Below are 26304 nucleotides of genomic sequence, written 5' to 3'. Positions count from 1 at the left end.
TGCCACTCTTCTCTCTCCCCGATCTGCAACACGCACTCTCTCTCCTCCCTCCCTCTCTCTCTCCTCCGATGTGAATTCTCTCTCTTCTTTCTCTCTCTCCATGCCAGCTTGTCCAGGACCACGCCTCCAACCGCCATGGCCTGCACGTCGTCGGCGCCGGCAGTCGATGGTAATTCGTTTGCAGCCCAGAAGCCGGCGATCGTCATGAGGCGGCGCCACGGATCGTGCAGCCAGTGGCGACTTCATCCAACTCAGAGTCGTGCAGCTCCGGTGTTGCGGCTTGAAGTCAACTCCGGTGCCGAGTTCGGGTCTGCAACGATTGCGACGACCGGAGTTCCGCCGAGGTCAAGGAGGAAGGCCAGGGGATTCATGGGATTGTTATGAGGTCTGGTCATGGCGGATTTATCACTGTAAAGAATACCCTTCTGCATTGTTACTGTGTTTGTGGGAAAATTGAGGATGCCCACCACTTGTTCGATGAATTTCCTCAGAGAAATGATTTGATTTCATGGAATACTTTGATGGGTGATTACCTTCATGTTTCGCAGCCTCATGTGATTGTGGACTTGTTTAAGGAAATGTGCATTGGTGGTTTTGAAGCTAGTGTAATCACTGTTCTGTATCTTTTATCAGCCATTGGTGAGTTGGGAAGTTACCTTGGAGGAGAGAGTGTTCATGGCTACTGCATTAAGATGAGATTTTCCTATAATAGATGTCTATTGGGGGGCAATAGATGTCTATTGGAGGGCAATAGACGTTTTTAAATTGATGCAATCCCTTCTTTTTTTCTTTAATCAAAGTTTTATTTGTCTAATTTTAGGAAGATTAGTTCTCATTTCGGTAACCGAAACGTCTATTGGGGGGCAATAGACGTTTTAAATTGACGTAATCTTCTCTCTTTTTTTCTTTAATCAAAATTTATTTGTCTAAATTTAGGGAGATTAGTTCTCATTTCGGTAATCGAACGTCTATTAGGGGGCAATAAACGTCTATTGGGGGGCAATACATGACTGATAGTCGTCTATTGGGGGCAATACATGGCTGATAGTCGTCTAATGGGGGTCAATAGACGTCTATTAGGGGGCAATAGACGTCTATTGCCCCTCTATTAGGGGGCAATAGATGTCTATTGGGGGCAAAAAAACTTTTCGGTGAGATTTTCAGCAAATTCCGGTGGGCGGCAGCCGATGACTGGATTCCGGCGAAAGTTGGCTAGATTAGCGAAGTCTCCTATAGTTTCTCTCTCTTCCATTTTCTCTCTCTCTCTCTCTCTCTAAGTAACAAAGGGGTGAGGGGTAAAATTGTATTAAAAAAAATTAAAAACAAAAAAAAAATCTTAATGGGGTATTAGGGAAGACTCCCTTAGAGTGTATTTGGGTAAAAGGGAATTAAAAAAACTTATGGGGTAAGTGGGAGAAAAATCCCTAAAAATGGGGTAAATGGACAAAACCCCTTTATAATCTCCTTAGGGTTTCGAATCGAAACCATTCGAACAACAACAACGGAGACGATGAAAAGAAAAACAACGGAGACGATGGAGTCCTCTGGGTATCACGGTTTAGCCTGTAGTCCTCCTCCGGCGGAGCCAGAGATTTTCTACGGCATAGACGATATGCACATAGATAAATCAGATTGTGAGGGACCGAACGCCGACGACCACTGTGAGAGTGTTTATCCCATCCTTGATGAAATTCTTCCTCGGACGGAGCCAGAGATAGACGATGTGTACACAGATTATTCAGATTGTGAGGGACCAAACGCCGACGACCACTGTGAGAGTGTTTTTCCCATCCCCGATGAAATCCCAGATTCTAAATTGGAGGAATTTTTTCTGCAAATGAATTCGAACTATGAACCTTGCTATAGAGCCACACTGGATAAGGCTGCGCGAACCATCACATTCTCTCAACAACCACTCAAGTTGATGCCTGGTCCTGCTTCGAACAAATATGGCGTTCTTGAACTCAACACTTTCTTTGTGTACTTCCCCGAAAAACGAGCAACAAAGTTGAAAGCCGCATGGCCTGAGGTTGAATTAACCTTAAATGCCTACTCCCTTTCATGCGATCTGAATCTGGCCAAGTGTTGCATGCAAGTCTCAACAACCCCATCGCTTAAGGATCCATGTATGATTGGAAAGGCTAGGCATCTCCTTAAACTGTTGTCCACAAGTCTTGTTCCGCCATATATGGCGTTAGAAATATTCCAAGAAGTTAGGCAACAGGAAACCATCAACATAGGATTTCAGAAGGATGGGATTTGCTCAAAATTTGGGATCAAGAAGGATGACTATCTTAAACGATGGGAATGTCTCTTCTGCTCGCTAAAGGCACTTTCAAAAGCGACACATTGTCATATCTTTCTTGACGAAAACACTTTTACTGCTGTGGGTAGCTCAGTTGAAAGAATTTCTCAGCTGAAGGCTGTTGTGGAAGACTGTATAACCAAGAATCTGTGTCCTTCGACCTCTATTAGGAGATTTGATACGGAAATTGTAATGTATCAATCGAAGGATGATCTTGATGATCCACATGCCAAGCACACGGAATGCTTGAGGTCTGGCCCTTTGTCGGACAAAGATGGAATGCTTGAAGTCTGCTCGCTCTATGCGTTACTCCATGAAAGACGAGTATCTAAGTTGCAAGAATCTTTGCCAATGCTCGAGTCTTCCCTAAGTAACTATGGTATTTCATATATTCTGGATAAGAATTCGATGGTAATGTCAGCAACCAGAGGTACCAAGGAGCCAGATATCATTGACAAGGCTTGGCAGCTCCTTGAACTTTTGTCAACAACTCATGTTCCAGCATCTATGGCAATAGAATTATTGGATTGCGTGCAAACTTGCCTTATCAAAATTGGGAATCAAGAAGGTGGACTCTGCTCATTATCTGGGATCAAGGAGGAGGAATACCGTGAACGATGGGAATGTCTTCGCCACTCCCTACAGATACTTGCTGAAGTGGTGGAGTGTAATGTATTTCTTAACGATAACACTGTTGCTGCTGTGGGGGAAACCTCAGTAGTAATGATCAAGCAGTTGGTGGAAAACTGCATTCTTCATAATGCGTGTCCTGGGACTGCCGCCAAGAATTATAATTATTTATCAGAAGGTGTGAATAGTATTGAGGACCCACATGTACAGCACATGGATATAGGAAATTCTGGGTCAGCGATGATGACCATGGTCATGCCTGAACTCACCTCTTTCTGTATGTTCTTTGATGGAGAATAAGCAACTCGGTTGGAAAAAGATTGGAAGTGTGTGGAAGCGTGCTTAAAGAAGCATGGCTTTTCTTGCAAACTGATTGCTGCGGTCGAGTGTTACATGATAGTCTCCAAAACAACAAACGCTGGGGATCCAGATATCACTGACAAGATTTGGGATTTCCTTAAACTTTTGTCAATTGATGTTGAGCCTTCTAAGACAATAGAAGTACTGAATGGCCGTCTGCATTTTGACTTCATCCCGACGGGGTATAGATATGGTGGGCTCTGTTCAAAATTTAGGATCACTGAGGAGCAATATGCTGAAGTGGTGTGGCCACATATTGACCGCGGCTTAGAGGAAATTTCAACTGAACTGAACTGCGAGTACATTATTAGTCCGAACTTTATTACTGTCTTGGGACCTGGAGAACTAGGGGTGTTCAGAAGGTTTGTGGAACAGTGTTTTTGTTTCAGACCTCGTCCGACTTGTGTCATGCGGGCTAGGATAAAAGGCAGGTTCGTGCCACCTTTTGGTTGTGAGGCTCGTGCATTTTTCTTTGGCGAGGATGTGGCCACGCTTGAGGCCTAGAGATGGACTGAAGAAGCTTTTGAGGCTTTGTAACTATTTCACTGTTAAGTATGGGTGTGTGTCATTGTGTGATGGCGTTTGAATTTGTGAACTCTGATTTATGTGTTTAGACTGTTTTTTTTTTTGATACGCATGTGTTTAGACTGTTGATAATACCAAATTCTAAATGTGGTGATAGGGCCCACTACTTTGTAGTTCTAAAAAAAAAAAAGTTTTTCTATTGGAACCTTCAAATTTACTCACTTGACCTCCTTGCTTTTTACACTTCCTATCAAATTTTCAAATACTAAATTTACTCCCTAAACCTCACTCAAGTTCCTGAAATAATCTCACTCATATAATTTGCAAACAAACTATTAATTACATATTCATTTTTTAACCAGATTACATAAATCTCTTATCTAATAAAAAAGAAACTCAAACACAAGGTGTTGGGCTTTAAAAATTAATTTCTAATAAAAAAGAATTTTTTTTTTAAAAAAAACTTTTTTTCTCTCTCGTGGATGTGCAAAAAAAAATGAAGAGTAATTTTTGTTAATGTTTAATTATTTTCTCTATTTTCTGTACCTCATGATTAATTATTTAATAGTTTTTTAGAATTTTTTTTTACTGCTAGCTCTTTTTTTATTTTTTGTAAATATAATGAATAGACTGGGGTTTAGGTCATAATATGATTTCTTTTGTTATCCCTCACCAATATGCGTTCAACATATATGATGATAGGAATTTTTATGTCACATGATCTTGATTATATATAGTTTCAATTCTTATCAAATATATATAAATGCTTTAATGAGTATATAGTGAAATTAGAAAATGAAAATAGATAAGGAAAATAATAAAGAATGCAATATAATATTATTGAATTGGAAAGTCTAGAGAAATTAAATATAATATTTTTTTAGTATAATTATTGTCCTTAATAGTCATTTTATAAAAGATTATATATGTCATTTAATAATTCCTAATAGAGTGAGGGCAACTGAGCAGATTTGAAGGTTCAAATAGAAACACTAAAAAAAAAAAAACATATCACTACTAGAATTATGGCCCCAGACATCGGCCAAAAACCGATGAGAAACAAAAACCTGACCGATGTCTTTGTGGGTGATGAGAAAGATCCGGAAAATGCAGACATCGGTTTTTAGCCGATGTCTAGTACTCGTGTAGACATCGGTTCCTAATTATAAATCGATGTAAATAGGTTTAAATGATAACAAACTTACATGTTTTACTATTGTTAAACCTACATTTTATTGTATTTAATGCTTAAAGAAATATAGATTACACAACACAAGTTTGCGTTTTAACATCGTTATTGATTTAAAAACCGATGACTGATACTGTTACAGACACCGGTTCCCATTTTGGAACTGATGTCTGGTACTCAGTAACATATCGTTTTCGACAAAAAATCGATGTCTGTATATTTTAGTATCATCGATTTCCATTTTGGAACTGATGTCTGGTACTCAGTAACATATCGTTTTCGACAAAAAATCGATGTCTGTATATTTTAGTAACATCGATTTCCATTTTGGAACTGATGTCTTGTACTCAGTAACATACAAAAAATCGATGTCTGTATATTTTAGTAACATCGATTTCCATTTTGGAACTGATGTATCTATATTACTGGACATCAGTTTTTATGGTTAAAACTGATTTCAACTTTATATCTAGACATCAGATTCTATAGAGAATGATGTCCACAAAATATGTAGCTGCTGCTATAAATTGCAATTTCGACAATTGACAGGAGTGATTTAAATATTGGGGTATTTTATCTAAAATCATCATCCTTAACAATTTACAAAATGGGCAAAATAAAACCCCAATTCACCTACTACAAGGCTAGCCTACCAATTACTATTGCATTTTGTTCATAATTGCTACATTCACTTCATCTACTACAAAAAGGTTTAAACAAAAGCTAGCTAGCCTTACTCAAAATCAAGAAACTAGTCAGAATCTACAGCAAAGTCTGTAAGTAGTCGGCCACTTCAACGCGCACCTCATACCAATGCACTTGACGCCATGCATTCCATGCATATAGAGTGTCACTTGAATTGAAATTCACCACATCAGGAGCTTCCTGTAACGATTTTTTCAGAATTGATTCAAGCACTAAATTGAGCTGAAGATATGGGAATATAATAACTCAATAACTATATCAACAGAGCTTGGAGGTTGTATTATTTTTTTCTTTCATAAAAACAACAAAAAGAAGTAAGCAAAAAGTGGACTAATATGAAGAAAGATTGAGTTATGAAAGCATGCAAGGGTGTCAACGGTTCAGGTTCTGATAGAAGTTCAAATGTTTACATTTACGGCCTCTGAGTCGTACAGAAGAGTCTATACATGTTATTCAATTGGTATGCATCAAGTGTACGTATGGCATGAAGGAATGTACCGTAGAATTTCCCTCAATAATATGGGCTACTTATGTTGCATGCAGCCATTTAGTATACAACTCTCCTAATGTATATCAAATATAAAAAAACTTACATCCTCTGCTTCAAAATTGTCATCAATAAATGCAGCAGCTCTTCTTCCAGCTTCGTTAAGCAATGGGGTTAATGCCATGACAGGACAACAACAATTATGAGCAACTTGTTAAGCTCAAGTGGTAGCACACCAAGCCTGTTTTCGACAAATTTGCATATTAATACGACAAATAAAAAACCACAAATACTTGGTCACAACAGACTTTTGCATTTGGTGTAAAAAAAATGAGTTATGAGTAGGACCCACATGTTTGCCAGAGAAAAAACTACAAAGCCAAACTCCCCTCCTCGTTTACAAATAAACAATTCTGTCAATGAAATAATGAAAACAGAGAACTCGAAAACATGCAACAATCAATTTCAAAAACTTGTTTCTGAACAATGTGCCTGAAATTGAAACATCAAATAATGTTGTAACAAAAAAATACTGCACCACATAACACCTTACAGTATCTGCGTATAAACCGTATCACTGAACCCCAACTTCTGGGTGAGAAGTGAAGTCCCCGCCACCGTCAGCAAGCAAAGGGCAACAAATGCCTCTGAGCTCCTTGCTTCTGCCACAAACTGATTTTACAATCTAAATTTTTGGGCCAACAAAATTAAACAAATATTAATGAACTTAAACCCTATTATTCTTAGCACACACCTCAAAAATTCGCCTAAGAACTAATTTTCCTCCAAGAGAAAGAAGCCCCAGCCCACCTAGAGCTTTTAAACCCTCCTTCTAAAGCATTGGCCATATACTGTCCTCCGCTATGTTCTGCAGAAAAGCGATAGAGACATTAAAACTTCTTGGACAAATAATGTCTTCATGCAACTTTTAAGGAATTTGAAGGCATAGACACTAAATATATAGTGTAGTTAATCAATTTTGACCAAAATAAAATAAAAAAACATCAATTCTGCCTCTGCACTCTACAGCAACTACTGCAAAGAAATTCACAATGTTACTCTATCATTAGAGATGTCAACTCTTCTCCTAGCTTTCCTTCAAAAAGGCTTTTCGTAACATTGTGAATTTCTTTCAATCTCATGTTGGATGGTATTATTCTGTTCTATATGCTTCTGATAGTTAAATTGCAATTAATAATTAATTATACTATATTTTTGCGAGACAATAATTCAAGATAGTTAAAGTGCCTCAAAAATTCAAGGCTTACAAGGTGTAAGGGTTGATAAATGTTTTGTTTTTACGCCTTCGCCAATGAGAACATTTGATGCAACCTATGTGCAGATGTACCAGACTAACTCGGAAATTATAGTGAAATGGCATAGATAAGTTTGCAGGATTACTGTTAACAAAAATCAATGTCCTATCTGGATTTAAATTATTCTGACCTATTATAGATTCATGAGTACCTACGTGCGTTCTTGGGCTTTAAATCTAGCATGAAAATCAGCTGGAACTTTTCGTACATCCACCACCATTACATCACCTTCATTCTTCTGATAAGACCAAAAAAATAATAAATAACGCATCAGAATTGACTCTGGTTTTCAAATCCACAGTTTTCAATTCTCTAATCCAAAATACAATACCTGTAAGAAATGGTTTACAGCTTTTTGGACCACTGTAGGTTCATGAGGTGGTAACTACATGTCAAGAGAAATAAAACCAATTTAGCAACAAGCACTGTTGATATACCATATCTTTCTTTTTTTTCCCAAGAGGAAGAAGAGAAATATGATATATTTGGTTCCTTTCATATATGCAAAACATCTCAAAAAGATTAACTTTTATATAACATACCACTTCACCAGGCTTTCTTTTGCTTATGCGTTCAGTATCTACATGACTAACATTGGATAAGGCATGGACTCCTGCATCCTACAACACAAAAGGATGCATCCACCTCATGTCCCGTGTAATATAACAAATGCCAGAGTAAACAAGACAAGGTAAAACGGACAGAAAGAAACTTTCTGCTGCATGCAAATATAAAATTCCGTCAGAAATTTTTAGTTTTTTTTTTTTTTTTTTACACAATAGTTGTATGCATTTTGATGATCTAACTGATGGCCAAGTCAATTATCTTAGCCATAAACATGCTGCTACTCAAATCATTTAAATGCTTTCTTAAATATGCTCTCATAAAAATCAAAACTAAATATGGGACGTATGAAATTGGTGGAATCTCAATATTATAACTACAGGTCTAACGCCGAAGTCCGTATAACTAGTACAATAAGATAGAAATATGGAATTGTAAAATAAACTGAATTTCTTGAACATTTTAAAGTAATTGCTGTTACAGAATTTGAAAAAAGAATTTGAAGAAAAATAACGCTCTGCGACATTCTTATTTTGCTAAAAGTAGGGTATACAACAAACTCTAGCTTCAATTTAGCAAAGCATGTATACCATAACATTACTCAAATGGTTCTAGCAGGTCAATCCAAACTTATGAAAATTGTATATGATGAATGAAGACATGCTAAGAAACATTCCACATGCCAATGGTGTATGAATATTACAGAACATAGCATTCACCTTCTATTTTTTTCTTTCTTTCTGCATTTAATTGATGAGGTCTGACCTTAAGTTTCTACACCCATATCACACCCTTTCACTGCTTGATTTATAGCTTAACAGGCCACAGTATAAAAGGCCAGATAATATAGGCCCAGATCAATGAAAATAGAAGGCTAAATTATTAAATGTGAAGGAGTTACCATAACATTCAAAATATGGTTCCAGAAACTAAATTTCCGTCTATAAGAGGTCGCAAAGATATGATGACCATTTCTTCTGGGCAAGCTTTAGAAACAGTATTTATAAGACCAGTACACACAAACGACACCACCTAGAAATGTAGAAAATTTTTAACACCAGTCATTATTTTTTATTTTGGAAAGTACGTTTAAAGACCAAATTTTAAAGTTCTAAACTGGCCGGATGGACGATTAATGAGTTTTTTCAAAACATTTCTATTTTCATTGTTTCAAGGGAGATAAATAAACTAAATTTTCCATTCTTCTAAATTAAAAATCAAGATTAACAAGATTAACAGCATTTGCAAAGATTGTCCCTAACAATTATATTATACTACCTATTTGTACATTTGAGGGGGAAAATTTCTGACTGCACAGATGCAAGTTTTCTTTTCCCTTATTTCTTAGGGATCTGCAGCAGATTAATTTCTAGGTGAAACAAGACTTTGACAATGCTACATGTGTAATAAACCAAAGAAAAAAATTGGTGAACAAAACATAAACTTACAGTTCGACTTGAGCAGAACATTGAAACCGGCTGCCCAATAAATTTACGAAAAGCCTAGGTCGCTGTGGATAAATTCACAAAGCTTGCCTTCAATAAATTCACAATAAAGCTTTCCTTCAATAAATTCACAATGTTACTCTATCACTGTATCTGTAGAAATAATAGCAGCTATTCAACAATACTTCTTGAATGAAAAATTAGTATATGCCTTTTCTTATTTAAAATTTCAAACACCTACAGTACAAAAGCTGAGGAAGATAAAGATAGAGCAGCACCAATCACTATTGCTTCATCAACGCTTCTGATATTGACCTATTAACAAATGAAGTATGGAAAACAAATTAAGGACAAAAACAAAGTCAATCAAACCTTATAACACATTTACGACATCTCAAGTCAGCTAGCAGAATATATAACACAATTAAGGACACTAGCTTGGATAATGAAACAAGTACAAAGAAAACAGCCAAAACTGAACAATCAATGACAATTCTGGGTCTAGCAAAAGCAAAGCCCTAGACTAAACTGATTAACTGAGATTAATCTAAATCCATTCATTTCTATATGTTTATCAGCATTCAAACTTATCTTAATCCAGATTAAGCTGACAAAAAAGCTAATTTCCAACGAATCTATTCTAAGTACCATAGTTCCAACAGAAAACCCAAATTCATCGATTCCCAAACCAAGCACATCCAGTTTCAAAAATCAAATAGAATCAACATGAACCAGCTCAAAAGATCAGAGCTTTAAGCCTTTCAAAAACAAACCCAACTCAAATACACAAGAATTAAACAAAAAAGATGAAGCTTTAAATCAAAACCGGACAAAAAATCAGTATTGGTGGTGAAGAGAAGAGAGAAGACCTACGTTGGTGGCGGTCGGAGAACGAGCTCGAGCCGGCTCAGGTCGGAGATTGACGAGCTCATGTCGGAGAATGAGCTCGAGGTAAGGTCGGAGAAGGAGCACGAGGTCAGATCGGAGAACATGCTCGAGGTAGCTCGAGTCGGAGAAGGAGCTCGAGCGGCTCGGGTCGGAGAAGGAGCTCGAGAAGCTCGGATCGGACAACGAGCTCAGGCCAGGTTGGAGAACGAGGTCGGGGAATCGGGGCAGGTCAGGTTCGAGAGAGAACGAGGTTGACAAGGTTCGAGATTTTTCAGACAAAGTGAGAGTTATTAGGGTTCGATAGTTTCAGACAAAGAGGGTAAAAATACCAAGCGGGGAAATGAAATAATTGGTCCCCGCGTTCTCAAATTTTTTAAAGTTAGTCCCTCCGCGTTTTTTAAAAATTTTCCAACGAAACTTTTCTCATCGTTTCAGTTGGTGACTGATGTCTATAATAATAATAGAAATCGATTTTTTCACAAACTGATGTTAGCACGGTTTTTAACATCAGGTGCAATCCTGACCGATTTAATAGTGGCGATGTCTAATGACATTATTCTAGTAGTGTATGCTCGTCAATAAAAGAATAAAATAAACTGGGGGGTTTATAAAAAAACAACTCATGTGGGTTCTTTCTATGGTAGGCTCTTCTTAGGTTTCTAGGCGGCATCTATGCACGATGGTTTTGGATTGGCCTCCGGCCGGCCTTTCTTGGCCTCTCAAGAGGGTGATAGCGGCTTTGCTCGCCATTCTCTAGTATGGGTAGGCTGTTGTCTACTCAGTCTTCTCTACATCTCTCTCCATGGAGGAGCTGTGAACGAAATCCCTATACCATACCGAGATTTGAACAATGGGACTCTCTCGGTAAAGGATGACTAGATGGCGGCAAGCCTAGTGGGTTGGGTCGATCTTGGGCAACATAGGATTTTGGCTAGTAGGTTGATAGGGGTGGTCGTAGAGTCTCTGCTGATACTTGGGCAGGATTTGACTCGGGTCTGATATCGGATTCATGTTGCGGTGGAGCAGCAGCTCCAGGCGAGATTGGACGTCCATGGGAGATTACCGGTGGCGGTGGTCTGGTTGTTTACTTCTGGTATGCAGGCAGTAACGGCGACAATTTGAGGAAGGCTGAAGACGTCGAACATGGCAAGGCAGGGTTAGGGTTTCTGGGCTCGGGTTTGGGGTTTTTTCCTCAAACTATTGGACCTAGTCTTTGGGCTCTGTTGGTTCTTAGGCCTGTCCTTAAGGCTTGGGACTCTTTTAATAGTGTTTGTCTATTTTCTACTTGAACTTGGGGAAGCCCCCTCTGCGTAGGGAGGTCCTGGGTTCTGTCGAATAAGTTGGGGTTTTTATTTATTTTCTTGCCCTAACATTGTCTAGGTTTTGGTTCTTGGTCCTATTACCATAGTGATTTCATTTGGTTGCTTTAGGGTAGCATGCATGGCTTGATATTGACGTGGCCCTTTCGGGGGTAGGTCATGTTGTGTAATCACTTATATTCGAATATATGAAAAGCTTGACGTCTTATTTCAAAAAAATAAAAAAAAATTAAAGCAAGGAAAATATGGTATTGGCGTGGTTATTACTTATTAGGGATGGTACAAGTGGGCTTAAAACAAACTTGCTGGAGCCCATATTTGTCTTTTCCTATGAGTTGACAAAGACTATTGATAATTGATATTTGGACTCCATATTTTTTTTAATTATCAATAATCTTTGTCAACTCATATGAAAAGACAAATAAGGATAAAGAGAGAAAAAAAAAACTACTCTTCTTACCTCCCTCATATATTAAACATTCAATTTTCTTGTGGACAATCGCATTAATACAACATTCAAACTTTTTTTTAAATTTCCTTATATTACTTATATAAGTTTATAATTTACCTAAAATAAAATAAAAAAATTTAATTTCTATCTATGGCCTTATCATTTAATACAAAATTAAATTCAAAATAATCTGATTTGATTTTTTCTTAAACAAGTAAATTTATTGAATATTTTAGTGTAGCTATTACTAATTTATTTGAAAACTCATGCAAATGGACAAGTGGTAGGAAAGACGTGATGGAGAAAACCCTATTCTCGCTACCAGCGCCTCCCCTCGCGCTGACTCTAACCCCGTCTCCTCCTGCTGGCGAGGGGCATAGCGGCTCCGGCCGGTTTCCAATCTCTGGGCGTCTGATCTGCCCTTCCATTAATCTTCTTTTGCCAGATCTGATCCCTATTTTTGCTGGTTATAGTGGTGGTGGTTCTGAGGCCCTGGTGATTTGGGCTAGCAAAAGCCATGGCGGCGGTGAAAGGGTGGAACGCTTCATCCATGATGGTGACCCGATTTCCTTGTTCGAGTTGCCTCTTCAAATGGCTGGGTTCGGTGTGACGCTCATGTGGCTGCGATTCCTCGTGGCTGCTGGAGGTTCACGACTCTAGTACGACGGAGCAGTCGTCATTATACGACCTGATTTTATTGAAGAAGATAGTGGTGTAGTCGATGCCACTGGTTATGGCGGTGATATGGATCTTGGGTCCTTGGGTTTTGATCTGTTTGGACCAGAAATCAATATCAAGGATGGAGGCGCGCCACTACGTGCTGGCGGGGTGGAGCTGCTGATATCGGCAAAGCAGACTGCTGGATGGCTGGTTGAACGGCCGTTGGCGACTCCGATGGCAGGGATAGCATGTTGGCGGTTTCTTGGGCTCCTTGGGCCATGGGCTGCTACTGCGGCATTGAAATCAAGTTCTGGGCCGGGATCTCTTGGGTCCAGAATGAGCAGTGGGTTTTTATACCCTTTTTTTCAATTAGTTTTGTTTTAGCTAGCTTATTACTATGCGAGATTAATTCATAGTTATAGGCTCACTTTAAATAAGTGAGCGATAAGTTCGAATATAGTTGGTTTATCCTATGTACCACTGTGGCTTCTCCATGAATTCTTGTCTGGCCATTGTTATGTGTCAGCGGATGGGTATGTAATGGCCTTCTTGGCATGAGTTTTATATCAATGAAATTTCATTAGTTCAAAAAAAAAAAAAAACAGATCCAGATTAAAAGAAAAAATCTTTATAACTTTCTACTTGTTCGGCTCCTCTAACAATCACTTTCTGGTTCCGTTACTGAAAGTACACAAAAAATGTAGGCAGCTCCACAAAATTTTTAGTAGTTGAATTGATAGAGATTAAGAAAAGAAAAGAAAAACAACAAATTGTTGAAAATATAGATTTAATTGTTTAAGGGTGTTTTGATAAAATTAAGGAGGTGTACTTAGCTTTTTAAGTATTAAAAAAAGTGAATTAGAGGTTTAATAAGTAGGAGATGTCCATGTTGACACCCGAAAATCCAGCTAACAAGCCCAATTTATGCTTTAAGCCCAATTCAGATTTCGAGACAAATTACACCTGCAAACATCACGCCACGCACGTGGACCCAAGCCACATTCACGCACTTGGGGCTTACAAGAATGGGTGTGGTACGGAAGGTAACGGAATTGCATGAGGCCCGTTATTAGTTTTAGGCTCGTTGATAATTTTGGACTTGGGACCAAAATTCATGCCCAACGGGCCTAACTCTTAATACGGGTAAGTGAAGAAGAGAGAGAGCCCAAAAACCCAAGCCCAAATCCTTTAGAAACAAACAAAATAGTAAATGCTAAACATAGGATTCTTGATCCTAGCCGCATAACATAATCTCATAATCCCAGCAGCACATAATCCCAGCAACACAGCAGAAATCTTCGGATTGCAATCCTAGCAGCAAATCCTGCCTAAATTATGGCAGAAAATCTGCCCAAAATCTCATAGCCCTAGACACAACTTGACAAACCAAAACATTGCAAAATCCAGTACATGCATTTAACCCAAGCCATCTCTTTACCCAGCAGTAAAGACCTTCCACCGAGATTCCTTTGGCTGCTGGAATTACATATAAATAGCTATGTTACTAACCAAGCAGGGGCAGAACGGGGTGTGCTAGCAAGCTCTCTAGCACTCTTCTTCTCCCATGCTTCCTCTCTCCCACATCCATCCATAGTTTTCCATCCTTTCAAACTCATCTTCTGTCCAAACCCCCTTATCTCACAAATCTCAACCAGTATACAACACTGTTGGAACCTCTTCTTCTCAAACTCATACTTTTCTAGCTCCCACGCCACATGCATCTTGCCAAGCCTCTCTTGGAATGTTCAATTCACTGCCTGCATATACAAGAAGCTGCCGGGAAGAACACAACAGCAAGCTTCCTAGGATTTTTAATCCTTCGAAGTTTGCTGGGCCTAGTCTTCGCTAACTCAGACAAAGGGGCAAAGTTTTGAGTCCTTACCCATGAATATCCACTGCCGTACAACTCCGATCAAAGTGCCCCCTTACATTTTGGCGACTTCACTAGGGACTAGGCTATGTTTCCACCTCAGCTTCCTTAACAGCAGCATTTTACTCCAGAAATTTTCCATGCTCACTTCAAACCAGTCATGCTTTATCACTGGCAATATGTATCAGATGCAATCAAGGGGAGCTCTCTTGATGAACATGCCAATACTCATTGAAACACAAGCTTGTTGCTTATTGTATTGACTATGAGACTTCAATCCATGAGTTTTTGTAACAGGAACTCATGAAAGCTGTCAAAATCAAATTTATTCACTCATTATTCAAGCTTCAATATTGAGTGAACAAATTAAGAGTCCTATTACTCAATCTATAAAAGCCATCTCACCTTGAGGCTTCAACAAAATCAAACAAGCCACCACAAATAACCTCATCACCAGTTGATGCATTTCTTCTAGATCTGGTAAGGTCTGAACCTTCTGCCTGGAAATTAGGCCATAATTCCAGCAGCTAACCTCTTCCTTGCTGAACATATGTCACGCTGAATCTTGACTACCACTGCTGGGAGCAATGTATAAACATCCTGCAAGCATCACAACCGTCAGTGCCACAGAACTACCTTACCTTTGTTTAGCCATTTTTCAAGCATTTCGAGGCTATTTACCAGATTTTTCATAAACCTTCCCAACAACATGAAAAAAATATATATATCAGTCCTTATTTGTGTCAATACCATCAACTCAGTATACTCAAACTCAAAGTTATCCTTTTTCTTTCAAGCATCATGCAAGAATACTTGGGGGCTTTGCTTAATGAATTTCAAAAACATGCTGTGATTTAACCATGGTTCCCTCCATTTCATAGCAGTGCTCTATGCTACAAAAAAAAAAAATCATGCTCTTATTCCATGGTAGGATGATAATTTTCTTGAAACTATCCATGCTTTTGTTGTCACAACACCGCCAGATATAGTCAAGCAAAACAGTAGCAAAAGGTCAAAGTGATGCAAACAAGCTTAGTAAGAAGAGACTTTTTTTTGTTCTTCACTTTTGAAAAAACCCAGATTCAATTTCATACTTACTTACTCTTTTGTGAACCTCTGATTTACATCAGAAAATGATATCAGTGAAAGTAAGTTTTGTTTTTCTCCTCAAAAGGCCAAATCTAGCTATTGAAAATTAAAGAAATCACATTTTTTCCCTCTTCCTCTCATACTCTGACACTACCTCTTTTCCTGAAAATATTTATCTTTTATCTCAAATCATCATGTCCTTACAAGGTTGAACCGTTTACCTGAGGACTAGGCTATGATTCCAGCAGCTAGCTTCCCCCTTGTTGCAACATATATTAAACTAATCTCTATTCTTGATCTTTACAATCACTACTGGGAGCAGTTTATTAACTCCCCTGCAAGCATTACAACCATTAAAGCTACATGCATAACAACCTTACTATTGTTTAGCCACTTCTTGAGCATTTCAAGCCTATTTGAACATACCCCTTCACTGAACCTTACCAGGAAGCATAAAAGATAACCTCTTCATTGTTGATGCTTATACCAAGCAATAATGATATTCTAGATATCTTATACCTATATCAATCTATATGTCTAGCTAGCATAAATGTGAAGCTACAATTCTAGAGAGAAATACTCTTACAAAAGCAACATGCATATGTTTTCTAATCTAAAACCCAAGCACACAGCAGTGGTTATAAGCACAAGCCCCTCACACTTCTCAAGCGATATTCATTGCCAGAGAACACGTAAACAAAAGTTAAATCTTATACCTTTAATCAGGCTACTGCACTTGGGGGCTGATGAGTTGGTTCATGTTGATTACCTTAACAGTAGCTCATCCATCCTAAGCTTTTTAGCCTCATATTCATGCATCAAGCTGATCCATCTGAAAGCAAAAAATATTCAAATCAGGCAAAATCATTCCCTTTACATACCATAACCAGCACCAAATTACATTGATATCCAAATCTTGACAACACCACAAACAAATCCACTCTCCACAATCAGTCATACCATTTCAATTCATTGCATAGCTAAGCGTACTGATTTAAACCAGAATCAATACATCACGCATAGGCACTCTTATAATCAAGCTTTTACCATTTGCATCACTCAAGAGCACCTTTCCAGATCCATACGCCAAACCAACCAAGCAAAATGGATTGAGCATCATGCAACTCAAGCAATGTCCCAAGCAATTTAAGTTGTTCAAGGTGCTCAAATGTCCTGACAACTTCAAGAGAAAAAGAAAGTTCATTGCTGGAACAAAGCCAAGACTGTAACGTTGCTTATTCATGATCAAGTTGCTAGTAAATCATGCAAGTCACCACTCACCGCCATGCTAAAAGGAGCTCGAAAAAAAAAAAAAAAAAAAACAAGCCATTATGCCCAAAATAACTCAAATATTCTAAGCTGTTCTAGAGCCAATATTACAGTATTCACTACCTTGCAGGCCTGAAGCTCTGAGATCAACAACTCAACCCATTTTACTGCTGGGAATAAAGATGACGTCCAAATACATCCAAAAAGAAACTGAACTTTTAGCACGCTAATCCTATCTGACCACGGAAGAAAAACAATTCAATTCAAAGAATTTGAGCAAGCAAGGTATCAATCAAACTCAAAGATCAACAAGCACTTATTCAAGATTCAAGCTTCCATGTGCTACTGATTTCAGACGATCAAGCATACATGCATACTCTCAAAACCAAACACTGAACCATCTTCCCTTCAGTATCCTAATCCACCTCTTTTACTAAATTCTATCCATTATCAAAATCAAGCATCTAGTGTCCTTCCCCTTCATTTTTGTTTAGATGAAGAAAGTAAACACTTCTAACCATTTTTCATTACACGTTGTCTTTATGTCCTCTAAGCCAAAACAGCTCACCATCATAATCAACCGAGCACACATACATGTCATTAAAGCTTGTACTAAAGCAATTCCAGCAGAAGTTCATGCAGCTGCTGCATTTCCTACTAAATCCTAATCCAACAATTTCAAGCCATGCCAAGCCGGTGATTAGTCGACAAGTAATTAATCGACATAAGAGTATAGCCGGAACATGCTAGCTATATCAAATTAGACCTGAGCTTAAATCTCTATTATATAACTCAAGCATGAATCACGACCTGCAAGCAAACATGACAGCCTTTATACATGCATATTTGTGGTATTGTGTCACTGCCGTGCTACGTGCAAAAGATTGGTTTTGCTCGAAGTAAGGTATACGTGGGGGCTTGGTGAAAGATGATTCATGATGAAAAGCACATGCCTATGGTCTATTGATTCATTGGAAAATGCGAACTAGAATTTAAGGCTTCCAAGCACCCTACTGCTGGATCAGTTCTAATCACTTTCTGCCCATTCAAGGCATCATGATTTAAAAAAAAAGAAAAAAAAAAAAAGGAAAGAGTCAAAGTTCTTATGATGTTTGAATAATCAAAGATTCATCTACACAATGCCAAACTCATTCTCATGCCACTCATACTTCATGCCAAGCTCATACTCATGCCAAGCTCCTTGTCAAGCCAAGCGGATTCACGACCAAGAGTAACAATTCAATACTTAAACAAGCTTATGTCAAGCAAAATATTTTAAGCATATAAGCATACAAACACCAATCATGTCAAGCTTCTCTCTAAGGTCATGCATCCAACAGCGAACTAACAAGCATACAAAGGCAAGTCATTCCAAGCTCGAATCTTGCAAGATCCTATATGCATCGAAAACCAAGTGAGAATCACGCCAAGCCATTACATCCAAGCATATGCTTTCCAACACTAATGCACTATCATTTGACCATTAAGGAAACTTGAGGAAGTCACAAGCTTATACCATCAAGCACATGCCTACGACGTGCCCAAGCATAATGGTCACTAATTGAATCTATTCAAACCGAAATAAGCAAGGCGGACATCATACAAGCTCATGCTCTTACCAAGCCAAATTCCTTACATGACAACAAATTAATCAAGAAATGTATACCTGGAGAGTCAAGCAAGACAATGCGAAAAACCAAATTGCCAAATGCTGCTGTAAAAGCAACACGAACCACTGCCATGCCATATAATTCAAATCAATAGTCTTTTCCAAACCATTTTGTGATAATCTTACTTCGTTAAACCAACATTGTAACCTATTTTTTAACCTTATCCATACCAAATTTTTTCTAAAAAATCTCTTGCTGTTGTGACAACCTCTGATCATGCTAGCTAGACCAAATCTCGATTCTTCTTAAAATGATCAGACCTAGTTTCAATAACCAAAAGCACCTTCCTATCAAGCAACAAATGCTTCTAACCCTTTAAACAACCATCATGCCAAGCTAATACCTAGAACACCTCATGCATATGTCAATCGGATCATAACCAAGACAGCCATGCCAAGCATACAAACTTCTCTCTTTCAAATGAGTGCGTCCACTAAGTAACCATCTGCTAGCTCAAGCCATCAAAAGCTCATGCCTAGAATATGCCCAAGCATGACTATCACAAGTTCAATCGAAACAAAAGACAAGCCAAGCAAAGATATTTTTTGTTTTACAGTATCAAAGCTAATCAAGCAAGACCATGTCATGCAAACCATCGCAAATTCAAGCTAAGCAAATTACTGATAAAGTGTTAGTAACATGATCAAGCCAAGCTAAGAAAGTTACATATACCAAGCCAAACAACGCCATGCTATATCATTCATTTTCACAATTATAGCAGTAAAATAGGAAAGGCTCACAAACGGCTAGCAAAAAAGGGCTCACAAAGGCAGGTTACATCACAGTCCCAGCAACAAAACAAAGTATGTTATGTGATAACTGCAACAATTAAAACAAGCCACAGCAAAACATGCCATGCAAATTCATGCTATTAACTTCAATTCTTGACAAGCAATATCCATATTCATATACTATCAATCAATCGTTGTGATTATTGAGCAAATTCAAATCCCAGTAGCAAGCATAAAGAGTTCACCACCAGAGAAAAGATCGACCAATGTTTCCATTGCATTCAAGAATACAACTTTGAATAATCAAATGTAAGCATATTTCACGAGAAGACTCTTGTATGGATGCTCACCTGGATATCGTGATGACCACAATGCAGCGATTTAGCCCAGTAAGCTAATTCCCAGCAGCCAATCAAAGCAACGACAAAGCTAGCACCATTGCAATAAAGTCAAGGTTGTGTGTGGTCAATGCGTTACCACAGCTACCATAAGTCATACAAATCCATAGAGAACATGCTAAAATAAGTAAGCAAGCCAAAGCCAAGCCACAAAGAAATCCTATACAAATGAAAATCCTACATGAAAGCATTTATTGACCTAGAAGATAACACCAAGCAAGATATAGCAAAAAGAATGTATATGACTCAGATATGCTAGTCAGGCACATGATCATGCAAATCTGTGACAATGAAGGAAAAGCAAGCTAAGCAATTCAAGCAAAAAAAATTCAGTTACTGTGATCAAGTTAAAGCTCACTTCATTGCTGTGTTCAAAGCTTCCACCGTTTACTGACATCTAATTTATCATCGGAATTGATACTCTCATATCCTGTGTCATGGGCCTCTACTACTCCATTACTGAAACAAAAGTTGCCGTAATCAATTTTGTGAAATCAGAATTCAAGCACAGGGTATCTCATCTGAAGCAAAAAATGTGGAGAAGTCAGAAGCACAAGCATTTATGATCCAGTAAGCATTAATTATACAAGCTTTCACATGTTATGATTTCAACATCAGGCATATACCTACTCTTAATTCAAATTCCAACCTGTCATAGATTTTTGCTCCAACACCATTACATATACAGATCCAAATATTGCTACCCATACACAATTCAACAACCAAAGTCATACTTTGAGTCTTCACTACTCTATACAAGCATCTACAACCATACTTCAACATCAAGCATTTACATATCCGGTTTATCACCAAATTTAGTGCCCATTCTTCACATCAAATATTATCATTTAAATGTCCCGTACATATATCATTAAAAGCCCAAAATTCTGAGAAAATCATACCTAATTTTCCAGAAGAAAAATCATTGTTGAGATGGATCTATAAGGTGTAGAGGCAAACAAGAAATCAATGAAATTTGAGCCCAAATATGTCTAAACCCTATATAAGGTGGCAATCACGAGAAATTTCATGCTTAATACATGGCATATTAGCCTAACTCTATGAACCAATATATCATGCCAAGTCCATGCTAATACCAAGCTTGTGCTCATGCCACTCGAACATCATGCCAAGCACATGTTCGTGCTAAGATCATGCTCAAGCCAAGTAGATCCACGACCAAGAGGAACACGCCAATACTTAAACAAGCTTACGCCAAGAAAAAGTAATTTAAGCATACAAGCATCCAACATGCATACACAAGCCATGCCAAGCTCCTCTCTTAAGGTCGTGCTTCTACCATAGAACATATGAGAGCCATGCCAAGCAACCAAGCTCATTCTTTTTAATGCTGACTCCCTCTAAAAATACTTAAGATGGCCACAAGCTCAAGCTACCAAAGCACACACCCAAGCAAAGCTACTACATGCCGTTCACACTCCAAGCAAGAAACCAAGCAAAACTAAAACCATTGAATTAATATGGCCAAGCCAAGCTAAGAAACATGATTAACATGGTAAATAAAGCCAATTAATACCATGCTGCATCATGCTTTATTGCAATCACGGCATTAAAAAAAAATATATCAGCCATGGCAAAGCATACTATACAAAGTGATGCCTATAATCAAAGTCAAGCAATTCAGCCATACATAAGAGTGAAGTGAATCAGCAAAGTGTTAGAGGAAGCATAAAATTTCCGGATTTCTAGCTAACCGGTTCACAGTTTTGTTCCCAAGATGGTATATTTAAGTGGTAGGGCTTGATGACAAGAAATTCAAATGCAGTATCAAGAGTTATTCTCATTCAATCAGTTGCTGACATTGTTGAGCAAATTCACATCACAGCAGCAAATCAATGTCGCTGAAGCAACAAGCAGTCACGGCAACAAATTGATGCAAAAACAAAAATACGTGAAACCCAGCAAATCAATCACAAAAACAAATCAATGTCGCTAAAGCAACAAGCAATCATTGCAGCAAATTGATGCAAAAACTAAAATACGTGAAACGCAGCAAATCAATCACAGCAACAAATCAATGTCGCTGAAGCAACAAGCAATCACAGTAGCAAATTGATAACGCGAGAACCAAAATACGCTATAACACAGCTATTATCATCGCTAAAATAGAGAAGAGGGAAAGATAGAGATAGCAGAGGAATAAGAAGCCTATACCCAGCAGAAGGAAGTTCGACCCAGCAAGCCTATAGAGCAATCTTCATTCTATTCCTTTCTTCCAGGCGCAAAATCTGATCAAGAAGCCTAAAGATACTCTACCACATGCTTGACGCAATCAATCTGTTCTGTAAGAGGCTAAGGAGGTCGTGAACATGATTTCTCATATCAAAAGACTGTGAAGGAAGACAAGCTCCTTTCCCTCAAAATAAAAAACTGACTTTTGAGGAGAAAGACGTCTTGCGAAACAAAAAGATGAGAAAAGCCTAATGGATTTCACAGGCCAAGACCACTTTCCTAAAAGAAAGGTGATTGGAGGTTGAACTCTTTCCTTTTAGGAGTTCGATGATGACTAGCATTTGTTTTTCAAGCTGAATAAGTCGTAGCTCATATTTGGAGGATTTGCAAGCCAACATATCTTTCAAGCCAATATATCATGCAATGAGTCTTCGGATTTGATTATGTAGCCCGCAACATGCTTGCACGACCTACATAATCAAGGGGGCTAATGTTGACACCCGAAAATCCAGCTAACAAGCCCAATTTATGCTTTAAGCCCAATTCAGATTTCGAGACAAATTACACCCGCGAACATCACGCCACGCACGTGGACCCAAGCCACATTCACGCACTTGGGGCTTACAAGAATGGGTGTGGTATGGAAGGTAACGGAATTGCATGAGGCCCATTATTAGTTTTAGGCTCGTTGATAATTTTGGACTTGGGACCAAAATTCATGCCCAACGGGCCTAACTCTTAATACGGGTAAGTGAAGAAGAGAGAGAGCCCAAAAACCCAAGCCCAAATCCTTTAGAAACAAACAAAATAGTAAATGCTAAACATAGGATTCTTAATCCTAGCCGCATAACATAATCCCATAATCCCAGCAGCACATAATCCCAGCAACACAGCAGAAATCTTGGGATTGCAATCCTAGCAGCAAATCCTGCCTAAATTATGGCAGAAAATCTGCCCAAAATCTCATAGCCCTAGACACAACTTGACAAACCAAAACATTGCAAAATCCAGTACATGCATTTAACCCAAGCCATCTCTTTACCCAGCAGTAAAGACCTTCCACCGAGATTCCTTTGGCTGCTGGAATTACATATAAATAGCTATGTTACTAACCAAGCAGGGGCAGAACGGGGTGTGCTAGCAAGCTCTCTAGCACTCTTCTTCTCCCATGCTTCCTCTCTCCCACATCCATCCATAGTTTTCCATCCTTTCAAACTCATCTTCTGTCCAAACCCCCTTATCTCACAAATCTCAACCAGTATACAACACTGCTGGAACCTCTTCTTCTCAAACTCATGCTTTTCTAGCTCCCACGCCACATGCATCTTGCCAAGCCTCTCTTGGAATGTTCAATTCACTGCCTGCATATACAAGAAGCTGCCGGGAAGAACACAACAGCAAGCTTCCTAGGATTTTTAATCCTTCGAAGTTTGCTGGGCCTAGTCTTCGCTAACTCAGACAAAGGGGCAAAGTTTTGAGTCCTTACCCATGAATATCCACTGCCGTACAACTCCGATCAAAGTGCCCCCGACAGTCCAAATATCAAATTTGGAGGTCCAACTAGAACCACCCTTGCTGAAATTGCTTCATCATGAATTCTCCTCACCCAAATTCGTCTGGAGGGAATTTCTCCTCACTTGAATTCCACTCCTCACTCGGATTTCCCTTGAAGTGAATACTCCTCACCAAGATTTGCTTTGAGGAGATTTCTCCTTATCCGTATTCGCCTTGAGAAGATTTCTCCTCATACAGATTTGCATTTAGAGAATTACTTCTTACCTAAATTCACCTTGAGAGGATTTCTCCTCATCTAGGTTTACCTTGAGAGGATTTTTCTTCTCCCAAATATGCCTTCAAATATTTCACTTCGAGGTATTTTTCCCAAACAGGTTAATTTGCCTCTTTATTAGGTCATATCCTGACTAGAAACCGTTCTTAAAATTTACACCCCACGTAACCTCCATATTTCGTTATGTATATTTATATCTGAATAACTGAGGTTTTTTTTTCTTTTTTTTTTTTCCATAAAATTTTTTAAATACTTCTTCATTTTATCATGATATATCCAAAATATCTTATATATCGATGATATTTGACGATACTAAAGAAATTTTGCATAAATGGTGGAAAATAAGATATTTTCTGATCCCCCTATGATATATCGGTCTCTCTAAAAAGGGAGATATTAGAGGATATATCAGAAATATCGCAGATATTTCAATACTTCTTAACTCGGGTTCAAATAGGTTGAGCTAGAAAGCGACGTTGCTAATTTAATAAGTGCACTGAGCAACTCATCACTATACTATACCTGAGCAGAAAAGGTACCATTGATGAATGATGATATAAAGTGGCTTGCATCAGAATTTGAAGCTACCTCATGGAGGAAAATCCCAAAGAGGTAGTGTAACCAAGCAGCCTATGTTGTAGCAAGAAAAACACTCTCTTTTGTTGGGATAAGGTTTTGGAAAGAAGCAGAACCACTATGGCTGAAAGAGATTTTATTAAATGATTGCAAAAGGTTGATATAAGGGGGTGATACTCTGTTTTACTTACTTTTGATTATCAAAATGGTAGTTGAGTGAGTTAGCACTCCGAGGCTAAGAACAATTTGGGTATGACCCCTTTTTAAGAGATGTTTTTTACAAGCTGGGATTCGAACCAAATACCTCATATTACCAGTAGAAGCCTTACATCGTTCGCCCCACTTACAACTTTTTTTTTTTTTTTTTGAGATGACGCCCCACTTACAACTTAGCATGCTTTCACTAGACCAACTCAATTGGATCTGTTTTACTTACTCTGATCATCATCATTAGGCATGTCTGAGATTGTAATATAAAAATTATATTAATGAAGTCTTTTTATTTGATAAAAAAAAAAAGTTGTGGTGAACGAAAGATGCATATGGACCGCCTATACGGGAAGTTCAACAACTTAAGAGGCGTCCCATCCATCATCCATCATCCATGAAAGGAAGGTGGTTGGGATATGGGTGATCGAGTAATTGCCCTAAAGGTTTTGGGGGTGAAATCAGTCAAAATATGGTTGACCAACCTAATTCAAAGAGAGGACCAGAGTGGAATATAGCCAACTTCGATCCCACATCTTATAATTAAATAGCACGTAGAGGCAGCTGGTTGCAGTTGTTTGTTGATTGAAAGTAGTAGCATTATAGATAGATCATTCATCGATGACAACACAGTTTCGAGAGCGGTCGGAATTGACCGAAGTAACTTTCATCGATATATCCGTCAGTCTACCTTGTTTTTTTTTTTTTTAAAATTATTTCTTCCTCTTTTTTTTGTCTTTCTTAATGATCAGAATTTTTTTTTCTTACTTCTCTTCTACTCCCTTTTGGCAAGAATTTTTTTTTTTTTTATTGATAATTTGTTCTTTTTTCTTTCTGGATTTGCATTTTTGTGTTCTTCCCACCCATTCTGGTTCGTACTGAAGATTCATATTTTAATCCTTTCCTACTCTTCCGAAAGAAATATTAGTTAAACCTAAATTAACAGTACCGACGAAATTTGGTTGTTTGCTCAAAGGAACAGAAAACAGCATCAGATAAGAGATGGGACATGGACCTACCATCCCATCAACATTGAGATTGAAGCCAACCGTATTTTATATCCAAAATCCAAAGTTTCAAACCATATGATGCCGACCAAAGGAACCCTTTGATGTACCTGTTAATTAGATTTAGTAGCCTTCTGCAACTTTTTGTAAATCTACTACGAAATTTTGCCGAACCACTTTCATTGTTTTTGTAAATTATATAATGTAAATTTTACTCTCTCACCGTTACATTGTGGATTGAAACCATTTATTTTATACAATAATTAGTCACCTTAGAGTCAGGTTTGAAATACTTATAGCAATTTTTACAACTTCTCAAATATAAATTGTACAACGTAGGAAGAAAACTGTGCTTTTGGTAATTATGCTTTGTTGTAATCGGTGTTAATTGATGCTTGTTTGAATACATGTATTTAGTAGAGACTCCATGAATCATTTCGAGACATACTCTAGATGTTTATTATAATCAGGGGTTTAAACTCAATTTTTCCCCTTGTATTCGACAATTTCATTAATAGAGGCTTTAGAGAGACTGCACCAGCCCTTTATTTAAAAAAAAAATTTGTATTATTTTTTATCAAACACTAGAATTGATTTTTATTAAAAAATTAATTACATAGTCCTAAACTACCATGCACCCATTGTCTGAGCTAATCTAAAA

The 26304-nt window shown here is 38.1% G+C and overlaps 1 long non-coding RNA gene across 29 annotated transcripts; it reads right to left on the bottom strand.

Annotated features, from left to right (window-relative positions):
• Positions 1–5561: 5561 nt before the first annotated feature.
• On the bottom strand, positions 5562–10758 carry LOC112192902. Of its 29 annotated transcripts, none has more exons than XR_005808421.1 (10): positions 10400–10757; positions 9530–9841; positions 8060–8137; positions 7849–7902; positions 7673–7755; positions 6956–7069; positions 6750–6873; positions 6554–6614; positions 6308–6442; positions 5562–5894 (listed from the first exon to the last, which is right to left on the bottom strand). It is a non-coding gene; the product is annotated as an uncharacterized LOC112192902 (long non-coding RNA). The 29 variants fall into 29 exon arrangements; XR_005808420.1 differs by having other exon boundaries at positions 6755–6873; XR_005808408.1 differs by having other exon boundaries at positions 6308–6873; positions 9530–9679; positions 9768–9841; positions 10396–10758.
• Positions 10759–26304: the final 15546 nt, after the last annotated feature.

This window comes from Rosa chinensis, chromosome 3 (genome assembly GCF_002994745.2).
Source record: "Rosa chinensis cultivar Old Blush chromosome 3, RchiOBHm-V2, whole genome shotgun sequence".
Taxonomy (NCBI): domain Eukaryota; kingdom Viridiplantae; phylum Streptophyta; class Magnoliopsida; order Rosales; family Rosaceae; genus Rosa; species Rosa chinensis.
The sequence above is the reverse complement of the archived record's forward strand: the minus strand, read 5'-3'. Positions and strand labels throughout refer to the sequence as shown.